Here is a 23659-nt window from a genome sequence, read left to right as displayed (position 1 = left end):
ATTTTAGAAACAGGAATGCAATGCTCTGGTACTTCTGTGTTTTCCTGTCTTCTTTTTCCAGCAGTGTCTCTCTCCCTGCAGCTGTGGGCCCTACTTAAATCCAGGAAATCGTTAGGTTTGCTCTGCTACTCTAGTAGTGGAATTCTCCACAGGCCTAGTTCCCAGCTTAAGCTCCCTGTAAGAGCAAACGTCTGGGATGGCTTCAGCCCCATTATGATGACTCACTCTCTCTGCAGTTTTGACCAGAACTCATTACCCAATGGCCCTATGAACTTATGACCTTTGTCCTTCAAAGATTCAGGCAATTTTCTATTTAGGAAAACTATAGCTTTCAGTGCCTTTTTCAAACTCAACTATCAATTCTGATAGATAATTTACACCAAACTCACCTTAATATATATATAAGAACAGATAAGAAATATTGATGAACATGTTCTAAGCAAAATTTTATAGTGTCACATGAATATTTAATCAATTTTTTGCCTCTGAGTAAGACTGAACTGAATGATCCACTTTATAATCTGTCTATGTTATTTTTTCTTTAGTAATTTCTGATTAATTTTGCCAAATTTGACATTATGAGCAGTCAGAAAGTTCTTAAAATCAAGTCATGCGATGTCTTGCTACATGTGTTTCTGTTACAATTACTTGTCATCCTCTCTCTTTATTCTGCCACCAAAATTACTGTAAATACTTTCTCAATGTTTACAGTGTCCAGAGTCCAACTAATTAAGGGAAAGCCAGACACCCTCAAGGAAGACCCGCAAATCACATACAGGATATTCAATAAATATTATCCTAATTCTTCTCCCAAACTTTTCTCTAACCATTCATCAGAGTAACTGTCTTCCGAGGAAAGCAAAACATCTAGATCTTTTGAGGACTGTTGTGTACAGGGTCTGAGCTGGACCCTGACACCTGGGACATGAAACACCACCAAGTCCTCATGTCATAATGTGAGAATATGTAGGATAGGTAATAAATGTTGTACTGGCCCAAAACATCTCAAAGTGGGTCTTGTGGGTCTGCGAACCTATCCAACAGTGATATCCTGGATCCCTTAAAGAGTAATTGAGATGGATATACTTAGGAGCTGGCAGATTTCACACATTGGTTCTCTGACCTATGGTTTTAAGCTTTTATAGTAGGAATGGCCAAAGAGGAGCTCTCGAATCTGATCTCCTTCCAACTTCAGCCAAGTTATCTCATTATCTCATTCTGTTAGAATTGTAAAGATTAATGCCACCCTCAAAGACTCACAGAATGGAAGGGTGAAAAGGTTTCTCCATTTTATCTAATTCATTGGCATTGTCCCTGACTTGGTGGCAGTACACTATATAAAGTTAATTAAGGGTGAGTTCCAGTCAGAGTTGTTCAACCAATTGGGTTTCTTTACTAAAATCTATCACCAGAGACTTTGGCACTTAATGTGAAGCTGTTGATCTGTCAAAAGTATTTTTAAAACCCTTATCAGGGAAGAGGAACAAAAGCAATTTACATTTATGTAGGAAGGACAGAATTTCACGTCATTCCCCTTGATCCAGGGTGTGCTAACTCTCTATCACGAGACCTTGATCATCTTGATATTCTGTAGGAAAACAAACTGGACTGCTAATTCATGATTTCATGGTAATTGGACCTGGTGAACAGTCGAGTACCAGCTTCTGTGAGCTAACTAATAAATACTAATAGATTCAATTTCTGCTTCAACTAACCAGAGAGGATTTCGTAGTTTGTACTGCACCATTAACTGCTACAGTTTGCAAAAGGATATCAATTCCCCATATAACCCAGCTTCAAAACCGCTCCTCATTACTTCAAGAATTGCAAATGGAGTCAGGTCCCAGAATAATCTCAGGTTGTGGAGTGGGGCAATTATAAAGTGAAATATGAGAGAAGAGGGCTTACAGTCATAGGGAACTGCAAGATTCTGCTAATTTATATTGGCAAAAACTAGAGAGTACATGTGGAAATAGATTCTGTTGGTCTGGACCAGGGAAGGAGGGAGATAAATTAGATCAGGCTGTGTTAATTGGTATGGTGCCTTTACTTATGATTCCTTATTAAGCAAAAAAAAAAAAATTTTTTTTTTTACATTTAAAACCATATGGTTGTTGAAGACACCTGGCTCTGGCAGGTCTGGATATAGGCACGGAGAACCTCATTTCTAAACTTTTTGATCTCATCTCTTAGATTTGTCCATGATTACCCCCAAATTGGGATCATCATACTCTCCATGCTTTTTAACACTGAAAACATATTAACTTCCCAAGGGATTCTGGTACATGATATCTGTTATATTTGCAGGGAAATCAGAAAGCAATTTTCAGGGGCCCAAGGTAAACCTTGCGGTGGTATGCTGATCTTGTGGCAGAAGGTACCAAGATCGAGTAAAAGTGTAGACAGGGAAATGAGAAGTGAGAGATATCCGGTGGTTACATCACATTGGCCCAAAGGTGTTGAAGAGAGGTGATGCACGAGTAAAGGGCTTTGCTATTACCAGCTTGTAGTCAAATGTTGGGCAAGTTCACCCTTTGCTTGGTTCCAATTACATGCTAAATGGGATCCACTAGCACTGCCTGCACCCTCTTTTATAGTAATTATTAGGCAGTACCTGAGTACAAGAAAACAGTGAACCTCAGCCCTTATTAAGAATCCGTAGAATAAGGAGTGCAAGTCTCCTCTAACTCTCTCTATAATATTCCTATATGGCGTATGAAAAACATTGCACAGCTGACTGTTGACTGGTGAATTTTTAAAGTACTTCTATCCATAACCTTTGCTATGCCAGACATGGGGACAGTTCAGCAGGTTAAAGGTGACTGATTTGCTTAAAGTGACTTGGTTTTTGTACCCCATTCGGGAAAGCAGGTCAAGTACAGTTCTTCTTCCTGTGAGATGGACTCCATTATGCAATCACTGTGCTTCTACAGGGTACCTGAATATCCATCATACTGTCACAACCTGAAAAGATGAGATTTGGATCTGACCACTTTCAAAAGTAAGTTGATTCATTACGTTGATAATATCATGATAATTTCCTCTTTGGAAGAGGAAGCCAAAAGAATTTGGAAATTATAGTGTGAAGGAGTAGTCAAGGATGGTTGATTTAGGGCTGAAGTAAATCAGTCATATATTTGGGGATATCCTAAGTGGAGGCCTATAGGGACATTTCATAAAGAGTAAAGAAAAAATTACTATCTGTCGTGGGTCCTACTAATAAGAAGAGGGCATAAGGTCTTGTGGAGATATAGGTTCTGGTGGACACACACCACATTTGGGTATCCTGTCATCTGTCATATAGAGTTAACTAGAAAAAAATCCTAAATTTGAATAAGCAAGAACAAAGGAAATCTTTGAGAATAGTCAAAGGGTAATTAATAATACAAGCTGTACCTCTGTGACTATGTAATACTAATGGACCGATGATTTTATACATGTCTACTACTAAAACTCAAGCAGATTGAAGTTATTAGCAAAAGTCTAATTCTGCCACCCAATGGCAGTTACTGGTATTTTGAATTAGAAAACTATTCTGTGACTAAGTGCAACCCACTTCAGACACAATTACTAGCATGCTCTTAAGCTGTGGTGGAAATAGCTCATATGGCTGAAGGACAATTAATTACCAAGATATATATTTTGATATGAGTGATTTAAGAAAGACATTCATATAAAGAGAGAGCTGAACAACACAATTCCTTGATAGAATGTAAATGTTAAACTTAGGAATATGCTGAGATGGAGTGTGTGTATCATATCCATGAGTAGGTAGCCTCTCTCTATCTGTAGGATCAATGACAGAATGCTCACTCATGCTTGTGAATGATCTGACTCTTATGACTCCCTTCGGTGAAGTGTAACAGGCTGCTTGCTCCACCATTCGGAGCTCAAGTATTGAAAAATGACATTTTGTATGGAAGTCTGCTGCTATTTGCCTAGCAGACAGTAAATTCCTAGTTGAAAAAGGCAAAAAGTATTCTGCACAATGGGCTGAACTGAAAGCAATTCATGTAGCAGTACAAAAGTAATTTTGCTCTAGAACAAAGTCCCAATTCACATAGAATGCTACATACAAAAGTCAGGATATCACAGACTATTAGGCCATAGCCAATGGCCCAATGGTCTAGCTAATAAATGTTTGATGGATGAACAATTAAAGAATACTGTGTGTGAAGAACACAGCTGTGGCAGGCCTATGGAATTTCAGAAAGAAAATTAAAGTAGATCATAGGGATGCTCAACAAAAGAACTCAATTACTGGCTCAGAGGAGAACCAGAATGCCAAGGTGGTGACCTGGTCGACTGTTTGCAGGTAGCCACTTGGATACATGATATGAGCAGGCATGGAAGTGTCCAAGCCATGCAATGATGTTTGTTACAAAAACATATTCCATTGTCATCCACCAAAGTCACTGCTGTGGAAGTTACTAATGTAATTTCCTGGATGATAATAGGAGAAAAACTACCCAAAATTGGTCTTGGGGAGAATCTCCCAAGAATGCTAAAAGGTGGTTGACATGGGGCCACTGCCTGTGTTTCTGAAGGATTCAAAAGAATTTCAATAAAAATAGGGACTTATTTCTCTTTGGTCTTTGCTTACTCTTTAACTGAAATAGCAGCTGAAATACCATTAAGGTCCTGGCAATAGGCATTTTAAGGACCTTTAAGATGTATAGAACAGTGACTTAATTGAACAATTGGAATGGGAGATTCAGACATTCTTATTAAAGATGTGATAAGATCATAAAGGGCTTCCTAGCTCAATTAGGTGAATTTGTGTCTGACCTGAAAATGAGGAGTGGTAAATGTGGAACCTTCTTAAAGAGATTGCTGGACATTGGGTTTTAAAAACATTAATTTAATTTTAATTTAATTTTTAAAAAATCAGCTCCAGTGGTCCCAGGCTCAGGACTATATCTGCATGTTTGAGCTAAGGGGAACATTGCTTCTCAAATGTTACTATCTCTATTCTTTTGAATTAGACTGCATATTTTCCTAAGGCACCTCTGGATAGATTATTGATCTTGCCTGTTATACAAACTAGAATTGATTGTAAGTGCCACCCCACTTCAATAATCTTTTGATGATTTACCTCTCCAACTCTTAACATCTCTCCCTGGAAAAGGACAAAGGACAGGCTCTGACAAGATTCCTGTTGCTGCTTTACAAGCTTTCTTGTTTTATTATTATTTTTAAGATGTAGCATTTTTCATCCTTTTATTGTCAACCTTTCTGTACCTGATATTTAAGGTGTAACTCTTTTAAGCAGCATTTGGTTGATAATCTCTACCTTTTAGTCAGAGTATTTAGTCCATCTACATTTAATATAATTACTGATGTAGTTGGATTTAACGTCCCATCTCACTACTGTCATACCTGCTCTTTTCCTTTTTCTCCCCTTTATTACTTTCTTTTGGATTAACCTTTTTTTTTTTTAAATCACTCCATTCTTTTCTTTCTATTAAGAGGCAATCTTTTACCCTTGTTTTAGTTGTTAATCTGGATATTAGCACATGCATCCCATAAATTAGTACTTTATAGTACTTTTGGGGCAATATAAGGATCTCAGCATAGTTTTAACACTTTTTGCCCCTCTCCAACATTTTGTGTGGTTATTATCATGTATTTTGATTATATGTGTGCATGTGTGTGTGTATACATATGTATGTGTGTGTGTAATGCCTCAAGATATTACTGTTATTACACAGATCAATATTCATTTAAGTTTACCTATATGTTCAAACTTTCAGTTGCTCTAAATTCATTCCTCTACTTCAGTGTTTCCATTTAGGAACATATTCCTTCTATGTAAAAAAATCCTTTCAGTATTTCTGTTGTGAAAGTGTACTGGTGCCAAATGTCTTCAGCTACTGTTTGTCTGAAAATATTTTCCTTTCATTTTTTTTTGAAAAGGCAGACTTTAAATTTATTTTATTACTTTTATTACTAGGTTAAGTCATGCAGTTACAAAGTAATTAGAAATTTCTGAAAGAGTATTACTGTTTTTAAAAAAATGACTCATTCATTATATAAATAATGTCTAGTATTTCATTGGTATACTGTTCAAAAGGCCTTAACCAAAAAATCCCAAACAAAACACTCAATCCAATGTTTTAAGCTCCACTGTGTTAATTAAGCTTGTGTGCACGTGTGAGTCCTCTAAAACAAAAGGAATACAAAATCAGGCAGGGCTGTGGACATTGGCAACGCTTAGAGCTTTCAGGCAGACTCCAGACAAGGAGACCAAGTAGTTTTTTTCTGAGTTACTCTACTTGAGTTATTGTTCAATCACTCAGAACAATAGGTCGTTAGAGAAATGAAAAATTAATTAAGATGATAAGGAGGTTACTGCATTATTTGGACTACATGTCATAATTACATTTAGCAAATTCAGATAGCCATAACAAAAACAGCCTCAATCATCTGCAGTTATGAATATAACAATTATCCATCTAGCTTTTTATGTTTTTGGATAATAATACAGAACTGATGAGCTATAAATGATGCTGTTTTATGTCATAAAAATGCTAACTTTTAAAATTCATGTTTATAAGCACTCATTGCTTCCAGGTTAGGCTTGTTAAGTAATTAAAGGCAATTTTATTACAGCAGCATGTACTTATTTCATTCTAAAAGAATAAAATGCATAAAGAGAAACAACTGTTATTTTTGTTTGCAACCCATGAAATTCAGTTATTTTGCTGATGTGAAATAACAATAACTCATTTTAGGATCATGCCACCTTCTGAAAATGCCACACACCCACTTCTTAAATGCATTAAAGTTACAGCAGGTCCCATCTCAGACTTGGCCAGAGAAAAATATTGCAAGCAACTGATTACTCAGCTCAAGCAACAGGTAACTAACATGTTGAGAACAAGCTATGGAACAAGAGGGTATAGGAGATGAAAAGAGACTTTTTAGTTAAAGGTAAAATATCCCAATGGCCCTCTGGCAAAGGTAATTTCTACTTTCATACTCGTCAACCTGTATATGCTATCTTAACCTTAATTGCTTTCTTAAAGGGCTGATTTGGATTGACTTGTTGAGAATAATGTCCATAAGAGAAAAAGATTTCTGTGGTTACAAAACTTCTGATAGGTTTGCAGAAGTTACAGGTAAATAAGGCAGTGAAGAAGTAAACCAGCTTCACTGTATACCCCAAAGACTTTCTCAATGGTACTGACATAGGCAGCCAATTCTAGGTTATACTTTGTGGCCATGGGCATGGTTTGCCTGTCAGAAAATCCCATAGTGTAAACTAAACCAAACTACACAATGTCTTTCTTGGAGGCACCTGATACTCTGTTTTAGAACCCGCTGTGGGTACAACGAGAATATTTCCACCACGCTTTGATCCATGGATTGATCCCCGATTGATCCATGTTGTAATTTGAAGTCTTCTAGTTCCTTTGGGTCAATGCCATCTGAATTTCATATGCTCCCATTAGCTTCACCACCATCAACACATTTAGCACCAATATGATGTAAATATGTCACAGAGTACAGGCCCACATTGCCAAATCCCTGAATAACAAATGTTTTATCTACAAACCCTGGGGTCATGCATAAAATGCTCATGTAAGAAGCTTCATTGAGGAAGTTTTCAATCCCATGGAAAACACCACGGCCAGTGGCAGAGGTACATCTGTGGATACTACCCTGACTGATGGGTTTACCATTAATAGCAGGCATGTGCATTAATATCTAAGTGCTCTATGGTGCTGGCATAGGTGTCAGCAATCCAGGAATCTTCTCGCTCACCTGTGCCCCTGACCGGGGAAGGCACATCAACCTCAGGACCAATAAACTACCCTTTTTTGGTAGTTCCATGGTGAACCTCCTTGTGATCTTTTCCAATTTATTATCAGTGTGGTTCTTGGGATTGATTTTAACACCAGCTTTAGCACAAATGGTACTTCAACCACAGCACATTTATACGTCATCAGAGAAGCCAAAGATTTTACTTCATCTACACTCACATCTTCACAGTAGCGGACCCTTCCTTTGCAGGGCGTGCAGTGCTGGCTACTCTGGGCCCGGTAGCCCTCAGGAATCTCCCAGGAGCCGCCGTCGGCAGGATGGGGAAGGACAGGATCAGCACGTGGTTGCGGGGTTCATGATTCTCAGGATGCCATGCCCCGGTTCCGCCTCTGCTCCTCGCTCTCCCAGGTGTTGACGTCTGCCATCAGCTTGTCTTCCATGATGTGCTCTAGCACCGACCACGGTCGAGGAAGCGCTCCACCAGCTTGAAGAGGCTGTTTCATCGCGGTTGCTATGGTGTAGCCAGGTGGGCGGAGCCGGCCCGCGTTGTTGGACGCAGAAGCCAGGGCGCCGGCTGGCCCTGCGGAGGGAGCAGCGGGAGAGGCACGCTCCCGGAGGTCCTGGGGCGGGCTGCCTTTTAAGCTTCCAGCCTGCCTCCCTGTCCTCTCCCTCCTCGTCACCCGCCACCTGATCTGGAGGAGCGGGCTCAGTCTGTTGCTGCCAAACAACACGTGGAAACGGTGGTGTGAAACCGGGCGTCCCGCGCGCCGGGCCTGGGCCTCCTCTCGCCTCTCCTGGGCCCACCCGCCGGGCGTGGGGCGGCGGAGGAGCTCTACCTTCATTTTTGAGGTACATTTTCTTTCATTTTGAGGTACATTTTGATGTATAGAACTCTAGTTTGCATTTATTTCATCATTATCAGAATATTAACCCATAAGTCTTAAGGCTTCTATCACTTCTGTTGGGAAATCAATTTCAGTCTAAAGTTGGTTCCTTCAAAGGCAGGTTCGCCTTTACTTATTTCCCGGGTAAAAAGTACAAACGGAGTTCCTTGACCCAAGGCTCTTTTTTGTCGCACCGTTGGGTCTTTCATGAACTGAGAAAGTCAGTGCATGCTTCCATAAGTCAGCACACACCGTCGAGCTCCCTGCACACTCCTCACGCCTGGTGTGCACACTCCTGTGGAAAGAGGGCTGTGAGAACCGGAAATGGACCTGAGGCTGTTTGGGCAGGGATTTCTGAGGTCCAGCTCTTTGGAGCAGGAGATTTAGAGTGTGCCGGCTGTGGGTGGGTGTATCAGCTAGACTCTGCAGGACCCTCACCCTGTGAAGAGTGATGGGTGGGAAGGAAGCCAAACAAGCCCTAAAACAGAAGTCCAGGCCTGGACCACAGTTGCCTGTGTCTAAAGGTGGTACTGTTATGGACCTGGGTTCTTAGACTACCTAATCAATATAAATTGATAAGAGTCCAGACAAGAAATTCAGGCAAGGCTTTACTGGGACTCGTGCTGCAGCACGAGGGAGTGAAAACAAGTAACAGGTGCCCTTGCTCGCTCACTGAGGGCGAGCTGGTCCCTTAAATGGGGTGAGGGTAGGGGCAGATCCGTGGGTCAGGCGAGCGGGTGGCTTAGGTGGTCTGCCCACTCCCTTGGTGGTGCTGTGTGCAGGGATCATGGGTAGTACCCTGTGTTTGCTCCTGACACCTCAGATGTAGCAGTTGGGTTTTGGTCTTTCTGTTTTGCCCCAGGTGCACATGCCTGCAGTTATTTTCAGCCCCTTATAGTTTCTGTATATTCTGTTGCTGGAGGAGACTTTGTCCAGGTGCAAGCACTGCGGCAAGGGGTCCCAGGCCCCAGCTCCCAGCCTGTCTCAGTACTGTTTAAAGGTAATTTGTCTTTTGTCTCAGGCTGTTTAAATTTTTTTCTTTTTGCCTTTAGTTTTTAGTAGTTTATTATAAATGCCTAGATTTGTTTTCTTTTGTATTTATCTTGCTCGAGGCTCGTAGTGGTTATTAAACTACTCTCTCTTATCTCTAAACCCACCCTTATGCTTTGTGATGTGCAGAATATGGAAAGTATTTTCTTCTTTGACAACCAGCTCCTCTTAGGTTGTGGCACGAAAGGGAGACTACTTGCTGTTTCTGTTCGCATCACCCCAGCAATAGCTGGGGTTCCACTTTCAGCTTTTTCTCAGCACTCCTGGAACTAGCTTCCTCATGCCCTCTCAGCCATAGCAGGAACAAGGAAGCTCCCCTTCCCAGCTTCGTAAGACCCCTTCTCTGAGCTCCTGAGATGGCAGCATAGATGGGCAGCACCCTGCTTAAGGATCTGAGTCGCAGCTCATGGAGAATCTCTTGCAGGCTTGCACCAAATAAAGTAGTACTGGATTATAGCACAAAATGTGTGAGATCATAGTGATATAAATAAATGATTGAACAGATAAAAAAATGGGGGAGAAGAAACAAATCTCCCATGTAGAATTTCAAATAATTTATGTAAATACTCTACCCTCGAGTAGGTGAAGAATAACTCCTCATTCCATAATTGTGAGCTACACATAGTGACTTCCTTCCAAAGAGTAAAGTATGAAAAAAAAGAGTCAACTTGGAGGAAAAAGAGTAACTTTACAGTGGATAAATCTGAAAAACACTATCTGAGACACGTGACCTAGGTAACCTTCAACAGTGATAAACTTTGTTGGTAGTGTGTACTCTTGATATAACATGATGAAAATGGTACTTTACCTCTATGATCTTCCTCCCCAAAACAAATAACCCCAGTCTAATCATGAGGAAAACATCAGACAAGCTCAAATTTAGGGACTTCTTCAAAATATCTGCCCAGTACTACTCAGAAGTATCAAGGTCATCACAAACAAGAAAAGCCTGAGAAAACTGTCACAACCAAGTAAATCCTATGGTGACATGACAACTCAATATAATGTGGCATCTCTGGATAGGACCCTGGGGCAACAAAAAAAGAGGACATTATGTAAAAACTAAAGAAATCTAAATTTTAAAGTATGGAGATCGATTAATAATTTTCAATATTGTTTCATTAATTCTAACACATATTGTATGAATGTAAGATGTTAATAGGTGAAACTAGGTGCAAGGAATGTGAAAACTATACTATCTTTTTGATTTTCTGTAAATAACTACTCTAAATTTCTAAAATAACTGTTCTAAATAATAAAGTTTATTTAAATCCTAAAAGAAAAATAATAATGGTAAATAACAATTGATAGCTAGTTATATAGGTTTCTCACTGTGGTACAGGTAAAAAATTCTGAAATGCCTCTTTGTATTTTAGAATTTTACAAAGGATTTGGAGACAAATAGGAGCCAAGGTTTTTACTGTTAGAAAAGAGAATACCAAATATGGAAAGGTAGAAGATAAATCTGTTTGTTTATATAATACATTTATATGAATGTGTTTATAATTATGCATAAACCCATTTTTTCCTACCTCTATCTGGTAAAAGAGTCTAGAGGCAATGACATAACAATACCAATAAGCTCACTTAGCACCCAGATCTTCCTCTCTAAATACTATTTTCCAGGGGTTGGGGGAAATGAGGAGATGTTGGTCAAAGGGTACAAACTTCCAATTATAAGAAGAATAAGTTCTGGGGATCTAATGTACAGCATGATGACTAGTTAATCTAGTACAGTTAATACACTGTATTACATTCTTTAAATTTTCTGAGAGTAGATCTTAAATGTCCTCAACACACACACACAAAATGGTAATTACATGAGGCGATGGATGTGTTAACCTTATTGTGGTAATTATTGCACAATATACATGTATATCAAATCGTCCTGCTGTGTGCTTTAAACTCACACAATGTTGTTTGTCAATTACATAAAGCTAGAAAAAAGGCAACTGTTTATTGAACAAATAGATGAATGAATATGAAAATGAAATAAAGTAAAATGCATGTCTAATAACTCTAATATCTGAGATCTCCAGTGGATCTGTTTTATGGTCTTTTATTTTCCTTTTTTTGGTCATTTGGTCCCGTCTTAAGGAATACCTGATATTTTTAGAAATGAAATTGAGACTCTGGCTGATATTATCTCAGTCCAGAAAAGGATGACTTTTGCTTTGTGCAGGCATTTAGAGTCAAATCATCTTAATCCAATCTGGCATTGAGCTGTTTCAGAATTGTGTTTCCAAATTGTTGTGAGACTGTTCTATTTCTTGTTCAGTATTACTCCTGTGGTATAGTGCTTCTGTGACCTTCCATGGCTCTAGCTAAAGGGGTAATTTCCACTTCTTCTTGGTGGACCCTCAGCTCCAACTTCAAACTACAGTTATATCTGCTTGGCTTCTCAGATATAACTGTACTCATAGACTCTACTTTCTGTTCAGGTTTTTACCCTTTTATCATGTGCTACATATGGCATTTACGTATCTCATGGGGAAAATTGATGCAGAATGTTGGGCTCACCTTAAAACATTTTGCTTCTTTTGGGGATCTTGACCCAACGAATCCTGCCTGCCTTGGTAGCCCTGAATTTTAAGTTTTGTGTCCATATACCCATGAACTGCCAAAAGCTCAGCTAAGGTTCTCAGCCTCTTAGCTATCAGTTTCTGCTAGGCTTCTCAGTCTCTTGGCCATGTACCACTTACACATAGACAAAGGCCTTGAGGAGACAATTAATACGGAATATCAAGTTCGTCTCAGTACTCTTCCCTCTGAGGTCTTGTTCTCTGACTCTTGACAGCCTTGTTAGACTTTCCAATACTTTCAAACAAATACTTTTTGCGTTTCATTTATCTTTTTCTAGTTCTCAAAAGGAATGTTGATAGATAAAGCTGGCTCTACATGATCAGGAGTGAGGTGTCTACATTCTTTATAACTCAGAAAACATGAGATTTCTAGAATGATGGCCTAACTTTGTAGGTAAAGCCTTGAATTCCCCAAAAATCTTAGTTCGGGCTGTATCAAATATTTCTCTGTCATTTGGCTCTTGGTTGCCTTTCTCTGGATGTTCCACTTTCATCTCTGAGATAACTAGGTAGTGTGAGGTGATTTGAAGAGGAATTCCTTTCATTTTTCAAATGATTGTTGGGGGAGGGAGAAAGAAAGGGGGTGAAATCTGGCTTGACAAGAGCTGGCAAACCATTCCCTGTCCACCTCTGCACCTTTCTCTTATGCCCAGAAAAATTACATGCATTGACAGTGGTCCTAATATTCCTATTCCAGGTTTCTAAATCTTTCAACAAAGTCCTTTAGGAATATCGGGATCCGTACCATTCCCTATTCAGAGATGACATTTGAGTGACTGCTTCTATTAATTTCTCTTATAAATATTCAACTCTCTGAGTATATATAGTTCAGGCTTGTTCAGCAAAAGACAGACAATGTCCTAAGGCACTTGTTACAGCTATGGCCAAGTACTACACAGTTGCTGCCAAAATACGTTTGTTGTACAGTGGCTACTTGGATTCTGTATCTTTTCTTGCATAATTGGGATATTTTAAATATTTTCTCTTAAGGCGCCAACACATTCCCAACTTTCCAGTTTCTGCCTTGAAAAACTGTTACCAAACACAAGTTTGTGTGCCTGATGCACAGTGAGGCCAAACAAACCGAAACGTCAGAGTTTGGAGCAGAGAAAGGTTTATTGCAGGTCCATGCGAGGAGAATGGGTGACTCATGCCCCCCCAAACCCCCGAACTCCCCAAAGGGTTTCAGCAAAGCATTTTTTAAAAAATTTTATAATGAAACAGATTAAGTTGAAACATTACAGATTATATGAACACTATTCTTTCTATGTCTTTTCTAGGTCTCCATATGTATATTTTCCTCTAAATATATATGCTTTACTCTTTGAAAATAGTATTTTACCTGAAAGGTGAGGAAAGTCTGAATTCATGTTTAATTCACAGAATTGCCTCAACTCAACAAATGTTTGGACTTAAGGAAATTACAGTTAGGTCTCCAGGCATCCTTTTTTTTTTTTTTTTAACATCTTTATTGGAGTATAATTGCCTTACATTGTTGTGTTAGTTTCTGCTGTATAACAAAGTGAATCAACTATACGTATACATATATCCCCATATCCCCTCCCTCTTGCGTCTCCCTCCCACCCTCGCTATCCCACCCTTCTAGGTGGTCACAAAACACTGAGCTGAGCTGATCTCCCTGTGCTATGCGGCTGCTTCCCACTAGCTATCTATTTTACATTTGGTAGTGTATATATGTCCATGCCACCCTCTCACTTTGTCTCAGCTTTCCCTTCCCCCTCCCCGTGTCCTCAAGTCCATTCTCTACGTCTGCATCTTTATTCCTGTCCGGCCCCTAGGTTCTTCAGAACCATTTTATTTTTTTAGATTCCATATATATGTGTTAGCGTACGGTATTTGTTTTTCTCTTTCTGAATTACTTCACTCTGTATGACAGACTCAAGGTCCATCCACCTCACTACAAATAACTCAATTTCATTTCTTTTTATGGCTGAGTAATATTCTATTGTATATATGTGCCGCATCTTCTTTATCCATTCATATGTCAATGGACACTTAGGTTGCTTCCATGTCCTCCTGGCTATTTTAAGTAGTGCTGCAGTGAACATTGTGGTACATGACTCTTTTTGAATTATGGTTTTCTCAGGGTATATGCCCAGTACTGGGATCTGCAAAGCGTTTTTGAAGGCCAGGTGAAGGAGGGGTGTGGTTGGTTGTTGCAAACTTCTTGATGTCAGAATCCCTTGTTCTTATAGCTGTCCCTGTAGATCAGGTCATGATGTTCCTGTAAACCTCCAACAAGACAAATGTTATTCTCTGTTCTGCAACTTTTTATTTCTATATGAATGGAAAAATGTTACACCCTTAAAGGTCAGAGCCTTGAGAATGGGCTATCCTGTATATTTCAGGCTATAGGCAACATTCTTAACTGGAAGCAAAGGCAATAGAATACAAAGGTTAAAGTAAAAGAAACAGATCTAATATGGAGTCAGATTTGTTCTTCCCTGTTATAAAACTGGTCTTATGATTTGCCCCAAGGGTTGCAAGATTTATGCAGGATGTATCCTAGAGAAGAACACTGTATTAAATCCATGTTTTTGGAAAAGTGGACTTCTGTTTATAGGTTTTTAAAAGCATCACATATGGGTTTAGAAATTTTCTACAGATCATAAATATAAAAATATTTTCTGTAGGTCACCAATAAAAAAAGAAGGTGGGGGGAAGGGAAAGTAAATCCTTGCCAATTTCTCATTTCCTTTTACTAATAAAAAATGAAAACAAAAGTATCTTCTGTTTTCTATACAGAATGTATAGGTGCACTATTACTGTTTAGCCAAAGAGTGCTGAGTTCAGTTGAATTCCATTATAAGGTATTGGTTAGAAAAAGAAAATTATTGTCGCAACCCCAGTCTGACAACCAAGAACTGCTATTTAAATGCCCTTGGGTGTAATTTTACCCAATGCACTCACTTTATACTAGGGCATTATTCTAATAATATTAAAAAAAAAATCCCTAAACAGATTCCGTTAAAAACATTGAATTTAAAGAAACTATGATGTTGAATGCTTTGACATGACTAAACTGTTTCATTACAGCAGTGTCAGGGGTCCAGAAGTTATTTATGTCTACTTTTATGGATATTAAAATAGAATGGCATCCTCTTATGAACTATATTTATCATATATTACATTTACATATATTATTTCATTCAATTGTCTCAAAAACTGTGATGAGTATAATAATTATTATCTCTATTTTCTAGATGAGGAAGCTTAAGCCCAGAAATGCCAAGCTAACTTGTACAAAATTCCACAGCTGTTAAATAACAAAGATAAATTTCAAATCAAGGGAGCCTAACCCAGAGCCTGTAGAGTTAATCACTACAAAATATGACTTTATAAGAAATATATCAGTCAAAACATTACTTTATAAGAAATATATCAGTGTAAGTAGGGTGTGTTTTAGGAATTGTATTCCAACCTGGCAGATAAAGAAGTGCTTCCTTGAGAAGGTGATATGTGAGATAGACTAGAAGGATGAGTAAGAGTTATGCCAAGGTTTGGAAAATTGAGCTGAGACAAGTTCCAAGTGAGGGTAGAGTAACGGCACTATATATCCATTGTCCCAAATGAAAAAATGTGACCTACTCCAAGAACAGAAAGTAACCTGGTGTGCCTGTGGAATAATTTTTGACAGACTGGTGAGGAAAATTATGAGGGTAGAAAGTTAGAATGGACCACATGGTAATCGGGTATTCCTTATTCCATGTAAAGAAATTTGGACTTGATTATGTGGGTGATGGAGCATCACTGAAGTGCTTTAAACTGAGGAGTTAGTTAAATATATTTCATTTTGGAAAGATCACTCTGTAGTTATGTTTTGTTTTTGTATTTTTGCCCCCACTAGTTTTCTAGGAAAGACAGAGCATTTTGTTATTGAAAAATTCTAATGTTGAACCCAAATTGGGTCCCTCAAGCTTTCCACATTAGTCTTATTTCTATTCTCTCTAATTAACATAGAATGTAATCTAAATGACATACATGTCAAATTTAGATATTATGATGGAATTAACATAATTATGGGAGAAAAATATGTGTATACCATAAAGATAAGATGTAAAAAAAATCTAAATATGTTTTTATTTTTTCCTTTAGTTTTCACAACTTCTGGTTAAGTTTGATTGTTAATTCATTTCAGGAACATAAAGTATTAACTCTTGTTTTCTTCAAGTTATCCTGCTTGTTTTCTTAAAAAAATATTTTTATTGTAAGTTAGAATATATATTATGTATAAAATGTGTATTTTGTAAGTTTTACATACATATGATGTTAGACATATATTTGTAAGTATTTTATATATATATATATATATATATATATATATATATATATATATATAAAACCTAAAAATGTTTCACCTGGTGTTCACATACTTTCTTCACTGTAAAGTTACTTTTGCCTTTGTAATCAATAATTTGTAGAGAGGTAGTTTGAGACTATGTAAATATCTTGTTCCTTATTAAACTTTTACCCCATAGCTTTAATATCCTTTAATAACTTCCTAACTCCTTCATTCCTTCTTTATTAGTTTACATTCTTCTGCAGGTAGGGTCTTTCCTTTCTTCCTATTTCTGTGTCTCTGTCTGTCTCTCTCCTCACTTTCTCAGTACAGACTCATGGGTTCTTATTTTATTTAATAGATTATAATCAATTACTATCATTATTTATTGTTATGCTCAAATTGTCTCAGATATGCCCAGTGGGTTCCCCTCCAAGTTGGCTTCTCTTTCCTTTTGCTGTGTCTCATCATTATTTGGTCACTTCCCTTTAGAGTACAGAAAGACTCATCTTGCACTTTTCTTGCCCTAGCCTTGAATCAGTCTTTATTTCAAGATACTCTGGTTCCTTAAATGGAAAATAGTATTTAGAAAGTAAGATCTGGGTGCTAGGTGAGCTTATTGGTATTGTTATGTCATTGCCTCTAGACTCTTTTACCAGATAGAGGTAGGAAAAAATGGGTTTATGTATAATTATAAACACATTCATATAAATGTATTATATAAACAAACAGATTTATCTTCTACCTTTCCATATTTGGTATTCTCTTTTCTAACAGTAAAAACCTTGGCTCCTATTTGTCTCCAAATCCTTTGTAAAATTCTAAAATACAAAGAGGCATTTCAGAATTTTTTACCTGTACCACAGTGAGAAACCTATATAACTAGCTATCAATTGTTATTTACCATTATTATTTTTCTTTTAGGATTTAAATAAACTTTATTATTTAGAACAGTTATTTTAGAAATTTAGAGTAGTTATTTACAGAAAATCAAAAAGATAGTATAGTTTTCACATTCCTTGCACCTAGTTTCACCTATTAACATCTTACATTCATACAATATGTGTTAGAATTAATGAAACAATATTGAAAATTATTAATCGATCTCCATACTTTAAAATTTAGATTTCTTTAGTTTTTACATAATGTCCTCATTTTTTGTTGCCCCAGGGTCCTATCCAGAGATGCCACATTATATTGAGTTGTCATGTCACCATAGGATTTACTTGGTTGTGACAGTTTTCTCAGGCTTTTCTTGTTTGTGATGACCTTGATACTTCTGAGTAGTACTGGGCAGATATTTTGAAGAAGTCCCTAAATTTGAGCTTGTCTGATGTTTTCCTCATGATTAGACTGGGGTTATTTGTTTTGGGGAGGAAGATCATAGAGGTAAAGTACCATTTTCATCATGTTATATCAAGAGTACACACTACCAACAAAGTTTATCACTGTTGAAGGTTACCTAGGTCACGTGTCTCAGATAGTGTTTTTCAGATTTATCCACTGTAAAGTTACTCTTTTTCCTCCAAGTTGACTCTTTTTTTTCATACTTTACTCTTTGGAAGGAAGTCACTATGTGTAGCTCACAATTATGGAATGAGGAGTTATTCTTCACCTACTCGAGGGTAGAGTATTTACATAAATTATTTGAAATTCTACATGGGAGATTTGTTTCTTCTCCCCCATTTTTTTATCTGTTCAATCATTTATTTATATCACTATGATCTCACACATTTTGTGCTATAATCCAGTACTACTTTATTTGGTGCTCAGATTGTTCTGGCTTTGGTCATTGAGACCTTTTTCAGTTGACTCCTGTGCTCCTTTGATATACACCCATCATTTTGTGTGTGTGCATGTGTGTGTGTGTTTTAGCACTTTCCTATTCTTTGGTACTACAAGATGTTTCAAGCTGATCTTGTATATTCTGTGTCTTAGCTGTAGAATCAGCCATTTCTCCAAGGAGCCCTAGTTCCTTTTACTGGAGAATTGTATTAGAAACCAAGATCTGAGTGGTCAGTGTGATTGTTGCTACTGATATGTTGCTTCAGGCCCTCTCAGTTGATAGCAAGGAAATATATGTATGCATTCTAACCCATGTGTATACGCATATCTATAAATATTTCTATATGTAACCATCTGTAGCTATATTAAGCTAAACATGAGTTCATACTGACGTTTCCAACTCTGTTATCAAATGGATCTTTCTAGTCTTCTTCCCTTACTTATCTGCAAACTCCTGTTTCAACAGTGAGAATCTTGGCTCCTACCACCTGCCATTTATTTACTTAATTATTTAATTCAAGTATACATGAATAGCAGTATCAACACCCTTTTTTTGAAGTTTTACCTATTTTTCTGGATGAATTTTGCTATTCGTTTGTCAACTTCTATAAAATGTCTTACTGGGATTTTATATTTATCTGTTTTTGGAACTGGAAAACCGCTGAAAGCATTTTAAATACTGTTGAATTAGCATGAAAATAGAAGGCGTCCTTGTGTAGTTTCTGTTTTCGATACAACCCTGAAATTATGAGGTCTCTTTTATCATGTGAAAAAATTTTCATTACTTTTGTAGTCTTAATTTAAAAAATCAACATTTGTCTTTCAACAAATGCCAAGTCAACATCTAATGAGGTGATGATTTTTAAAACGTATTTTCTTGTTATAATGGATTCTTGTTTATTATTTTACTGGTGTTGTGACAAATCCTCACTCCTGGGGTTAAATTCTATGTTGTATCATTTTTAATATGTTGTGTTCTTTTGTCTAAATTTTGTTTGGAAAAGAATGAGTAAGAGTTAAAAACTTCACCATTTCTGTTATGACATGCACGTTTCTATGTGCAAAGGTCAACATCTTTGACAAATATCCTAAATAGTTTTTTCTTGTAGGAAATATTTTTGGACTAGGTGACTTTTTCACAGTCTGGGGGGATAGCCACGTTGGTGTCATAGACTGTGAGACCATCCAGATCACAAGATATTAGAAATGAAAGGGGTCTTCAGCATTTTCCAGTTATGCCTCCTTATTTACAAGTGAGGAAACTGAGACCCATGAGCAGAATAACTTGGGCAAAGTCAAAATGGGTTTGTGACTTTATAATCCAGATCTTCTCCTAATCTGTGGTGTTGTTCTCTGAACCAAGTGCAATACCACGCTTGGACATTCAAGCACTGCATTCCACTACCCAGTAAGAACCAATAGGATAAACGTCTTTTACACCACATTTATTTTAACAGTTGTTGTTTGCTGGTTTCTTTGCTTGGCAGTTGTGATGTGTGTGGGTCTCACTCGATTTCCAAGTTTTCAGTTGTAGCAGTAGACCCTGGCATCTCTGCCCATGAGTATCACTCCCTCTTCTGGATCAGTGGTGATGTCTGCCTAATAACTTTGTTTTTCAGGCAACCAGAGTTGTGCCCTAGATGTCACAGTCACATGGATGAGCATAAAAGAAATTTAGTTTACCAGGCAGGTGACACTGAAAGTAAAATCAGTCCTCTTGGTGATAATTCTGCCCTCATGACCATATCCCAAGATATCCAACACACACTAAGGGAGGAGATCCACTGGTTGTGCACCATCTTCTTTATATGTAGTGCCCACTCTTTGCTATCCTACACTTGCTGCCTATGTTGTACTGAAGAGAAAGGAAGTTTCCTGCCTTAATCTCTGAGTCAAAACTGAGTTTTGAATGATGACAGAGGTTTTGTAAGTGTATATGTTCTTTCAGAAAGGTGTGATCTTGTTGCCAAAATATTGGGACATTTTGTGTATTTTGCTGCCATATGGGGGAAATGGGATAAAATATTTGAAAGGGGACTATTCAAGAAAATACACAGAGTCACTGTACTTAGACACATGCAGATGAGCCTAATTTTCTCTATCACTCATCACTCAGATTCTATTTTCAGAAGGAATTCCCACTAAGCCTTAGACAGGACCATATAGAGGGTGTCGCTAGCTTAGTCTCTGACACAGGTGAGCATCTGAGATGGTCTTTTTCTCCATATGAGATTAGGTGTCAAATGAAACTAGGGAATAGGGGAGTTAAAAGGGTTAAGGAAATGGCCTATCACTTAAGCAGTTCCTTTGAGGGCAGTACACTTAACTACTTTATTAATGAAAATCCTGACAATGGAGTCTATTATGGACCTACAGGTGTTGGACTCTTGATTCTAATTAAGCCCCCAAAATAACGTAAGTTTCCAGAGCACTTTCCAGAAGGGAATAATAGGCCTCATGTTTCTTAGTGTGTGTGTTTTTTTAAAACATCCTTATTAGACTATAATTGCTTTACAATGGTGTGTTAGTTTCTGCTTTATGACAAAGTGAATCAGTTATACATATGTCCCCATATCTCTTCCCTCTTGCATCTCCCTCCCTCCCACCCTCCCTATCCCACCCCTCTAGGTGGTCACAAAGCACCCAGCTGATCTCCCTGTGCTATGCGGCTGCTTCCCACTAGCTATCTATTTTACGTTTGGTAGTGTATATATGTCCATGCTACTCTCTCACTTTGTCCCAGTTTACCCTTCCCCCTCCCCGTATCCTCAAGTCCATTTTCTAGCAGGTCTGTGTCTTTATTCCCGTCTTGCCCCTAGGTTCTTCTGACCAATTTTTTTTTCTTTTCTTAGATTCCATATATATGTGTTAGCATACGGTATTTGTTTTTCTCTTTCTGACTTACTTCACTCTGTATGACAGTCTCTAGGTCCATCCACCTCACTACAAATAACTCAGTTTCGTTCCTTTTTATGGCTGAGTAACATTCCATTGTATATATGTGCCTCATCTTCTTTATCCATTCATCTGTCGATGGACACTTAGGTTGCTTCCATGTCCAGGCTATTGTAAATACAGCTGCAATGAACATTTTGGTACATGACTCTTTTTGAATTATGGTTTTCTCAGGGTATATGCCCAGTAGTGGGATTGCTGGGTCATATGGTAGTTCTAGTTTTAGTTTTTTAAGGAACCTCCATACTGTTCTCCATAGTGGCTGTATTAATTTACATTCCCACCAACAGTGCTAGACGGTTCCCTTTTCTCCACACCCTCTCCAGCATTTATTGTTTGTAGATTTTTTGATGATGGCTATTGTGATTGGTGTGAGATGATATCTCATTGTAGTTTTGATTTGCATTTCTCTAATGATTAATGATGTTGAGCATTCTTTCATGTGTTTGTTGGCAATCTGTATATCTTCTTTGGAGAAATGTCTATTTAGGTCTTCTGCCCATTTTTGGATTGGGTTGTTTGTTTTTTTGATATTGAGCTGCATGAGTTGCTTGTATGTTTTAGAGATTAATCCTTTGTCAGTTGCTTCATTTGCAAATATTTTCTCCCATTCTGAGGGTTGTCTTTTCGTCTTGTTTATGATTTCCTTTGCTGTGCAAAAGCTTTTAAGTTTCATTAGGTCCCATTTGTTTATTTGTGTTTTTATTTCCATTTCTCTAGGAAGTGGATCAAAAAGGATCTTGCTGTGATTTATGTCACAGAGCGTTCTGCCTATGTTTTCCTCTATGAGTTTGATGGTGTCTGGCCTTACATTTAGGTCTTTAATCCATTATGGGTATATTTTTGTGTATGGTATTAGGGAGTGTTCTAATTTCATTCTTTTATATGTAGCTGTCCAATTTTCCCAGCACCACTTATTGAAGAGGCTGTCTTTTCTCCACTGTATATTCTTGTCTCCTTTATCAAAGATAAGGTGACCATATGTGCATGGGTTTATCTCTGGGCTTTCTATCCTGTTCCATTGATCTATATTTCTTTTTTTGTACAAGTACCATACTGTCTTGATTACTGTATCTTTGTAATATAGTCTGAAGTCAGGGAGCCTGATTCCTCCAGCTCCATTTTTCTTTCTCAAGATTGCTTTGACTATTCGGGGTCTTTTGTGTTTCCTTACAAATTGTGAAATTTTTTGTTCTAGTTCTGTGAAAGATGCCAGTGGTAGTTTGATAGGGATTGAATCTGTAGATTGCTTTAGGTAGTAGAGTCATTTTCACAATGTTGATTCTTCCAATCCAAGAACATGGTATATCTCTCCATCTATTTGTATCATCTTTAATTTCTTTCATCAGTGTCTTATAATTTTCTGCATACAGGTCTTTTGTCTCCCTAGGTAGGTTTATTCCTAGATATTTTATTCTTTTTGTTGCAATGGTAAATGGGAGTGTTTTCTTAATTTCACTTTCAGATTTTTCATCATTAGTGTATAGGAATGCAAGAGATTTCTGTGCATTAATTTTATATCCTGCTACTTTACCAAATTCATTGATTAGCTCTAGGAGTTTTCTGGTAGCATCTTTAGGATTCTCTATGTATAGTATCATGTCACCTGCAAACAGTGACAGCTTTCTTTCTTCTTTTCCAATTTGGATTCCTTTTATTTCTTTTTGTTCTCTGATTGCTGTGGCTAAAACTTCCAAAACTATGTTGAATAATAGTGGTGAGAGTGGGCAACCTTGTGTTGTTCCTGATCTTAGTGGAAATGGTTTCAGTTTTTCACCATTGAGGACGATGTTCACTGTGGGTTTGTCATATATGGCCTTTAACATGTTGAGGAAAGTTCCCTCTATGCCTACTTTCTGGAGGGTTTTTATCATAAATGGGTGTTGAATTTTGTCGAAAGCTTTCTCTGCATCTATTAAGGTGATCATATGGTTTTTCTCCTTCAGTTTGTTAATATGGTGTATCACGTTGATTGATTTGCGTATATAGAAGAAACCTTGCATTCCTGGGATAAAACCTGCTTGATCATGGTGTATGATCCTTTCAATGTGCTGTTGGATTCTGTTTGCTAGCATTTTGTTGAGGATTTTTGCATCTATGTTCATCAGTGATATTGGTCTGTAGTTTTCTTTCTTTGTGACATCTTTGTCTGGTTTTGGTATCAGAGTGATGGTGGCCTTGTAGAATGAGTTTGGGAGTGTTCCTCCCTCTGCTATATTTTGGAAGAGTTTGAGAAGGATAGGTGTTAGCTCTTCTCTAAATGTTTGATCGAATTTGCCTGTGAAGCCTTCTGGTCCTGGGCTTTTGTTTGTTGGAAGATTTTTAATCACAGTTTC

The 23659-nt window shown here is 37.7% G+C and overlaps 1 pseudogene; it reads right to left on the bottom strand.

Annotated features, from left to right (window-relative positions):
* Positions 1-7242: 7242 nt before the first annotated feature.
* Positions 7243-8622, bottom strand: LOC132373729 (glutamate dehydrogenase 1, mitochondrial-like; annotated as a pseudogene).
* Between the last annotated feature and the right edge of the window lie 15037 nt (positions 8623-23659).

Source organism: Balaenoptera ricei, chromosome 10 (genome assembly GCF_028023285.1).
Source record: "Balaenoptera ricei isolate mBalRic1 chromosome 10, mBalRic1.hap2, whole genome shotgun sequence".
Taxonomy (NCBI): domain Eukaryota; kingdom Metazoa; phylum Chordata; class Mammalia; order Artiodactyla; family Balaenopteridae; genus Balaenoptera; species Balaenoptera ricei.
This window is presented reverse-complemented; position numbering and strand designations above follow the sequence as displayed.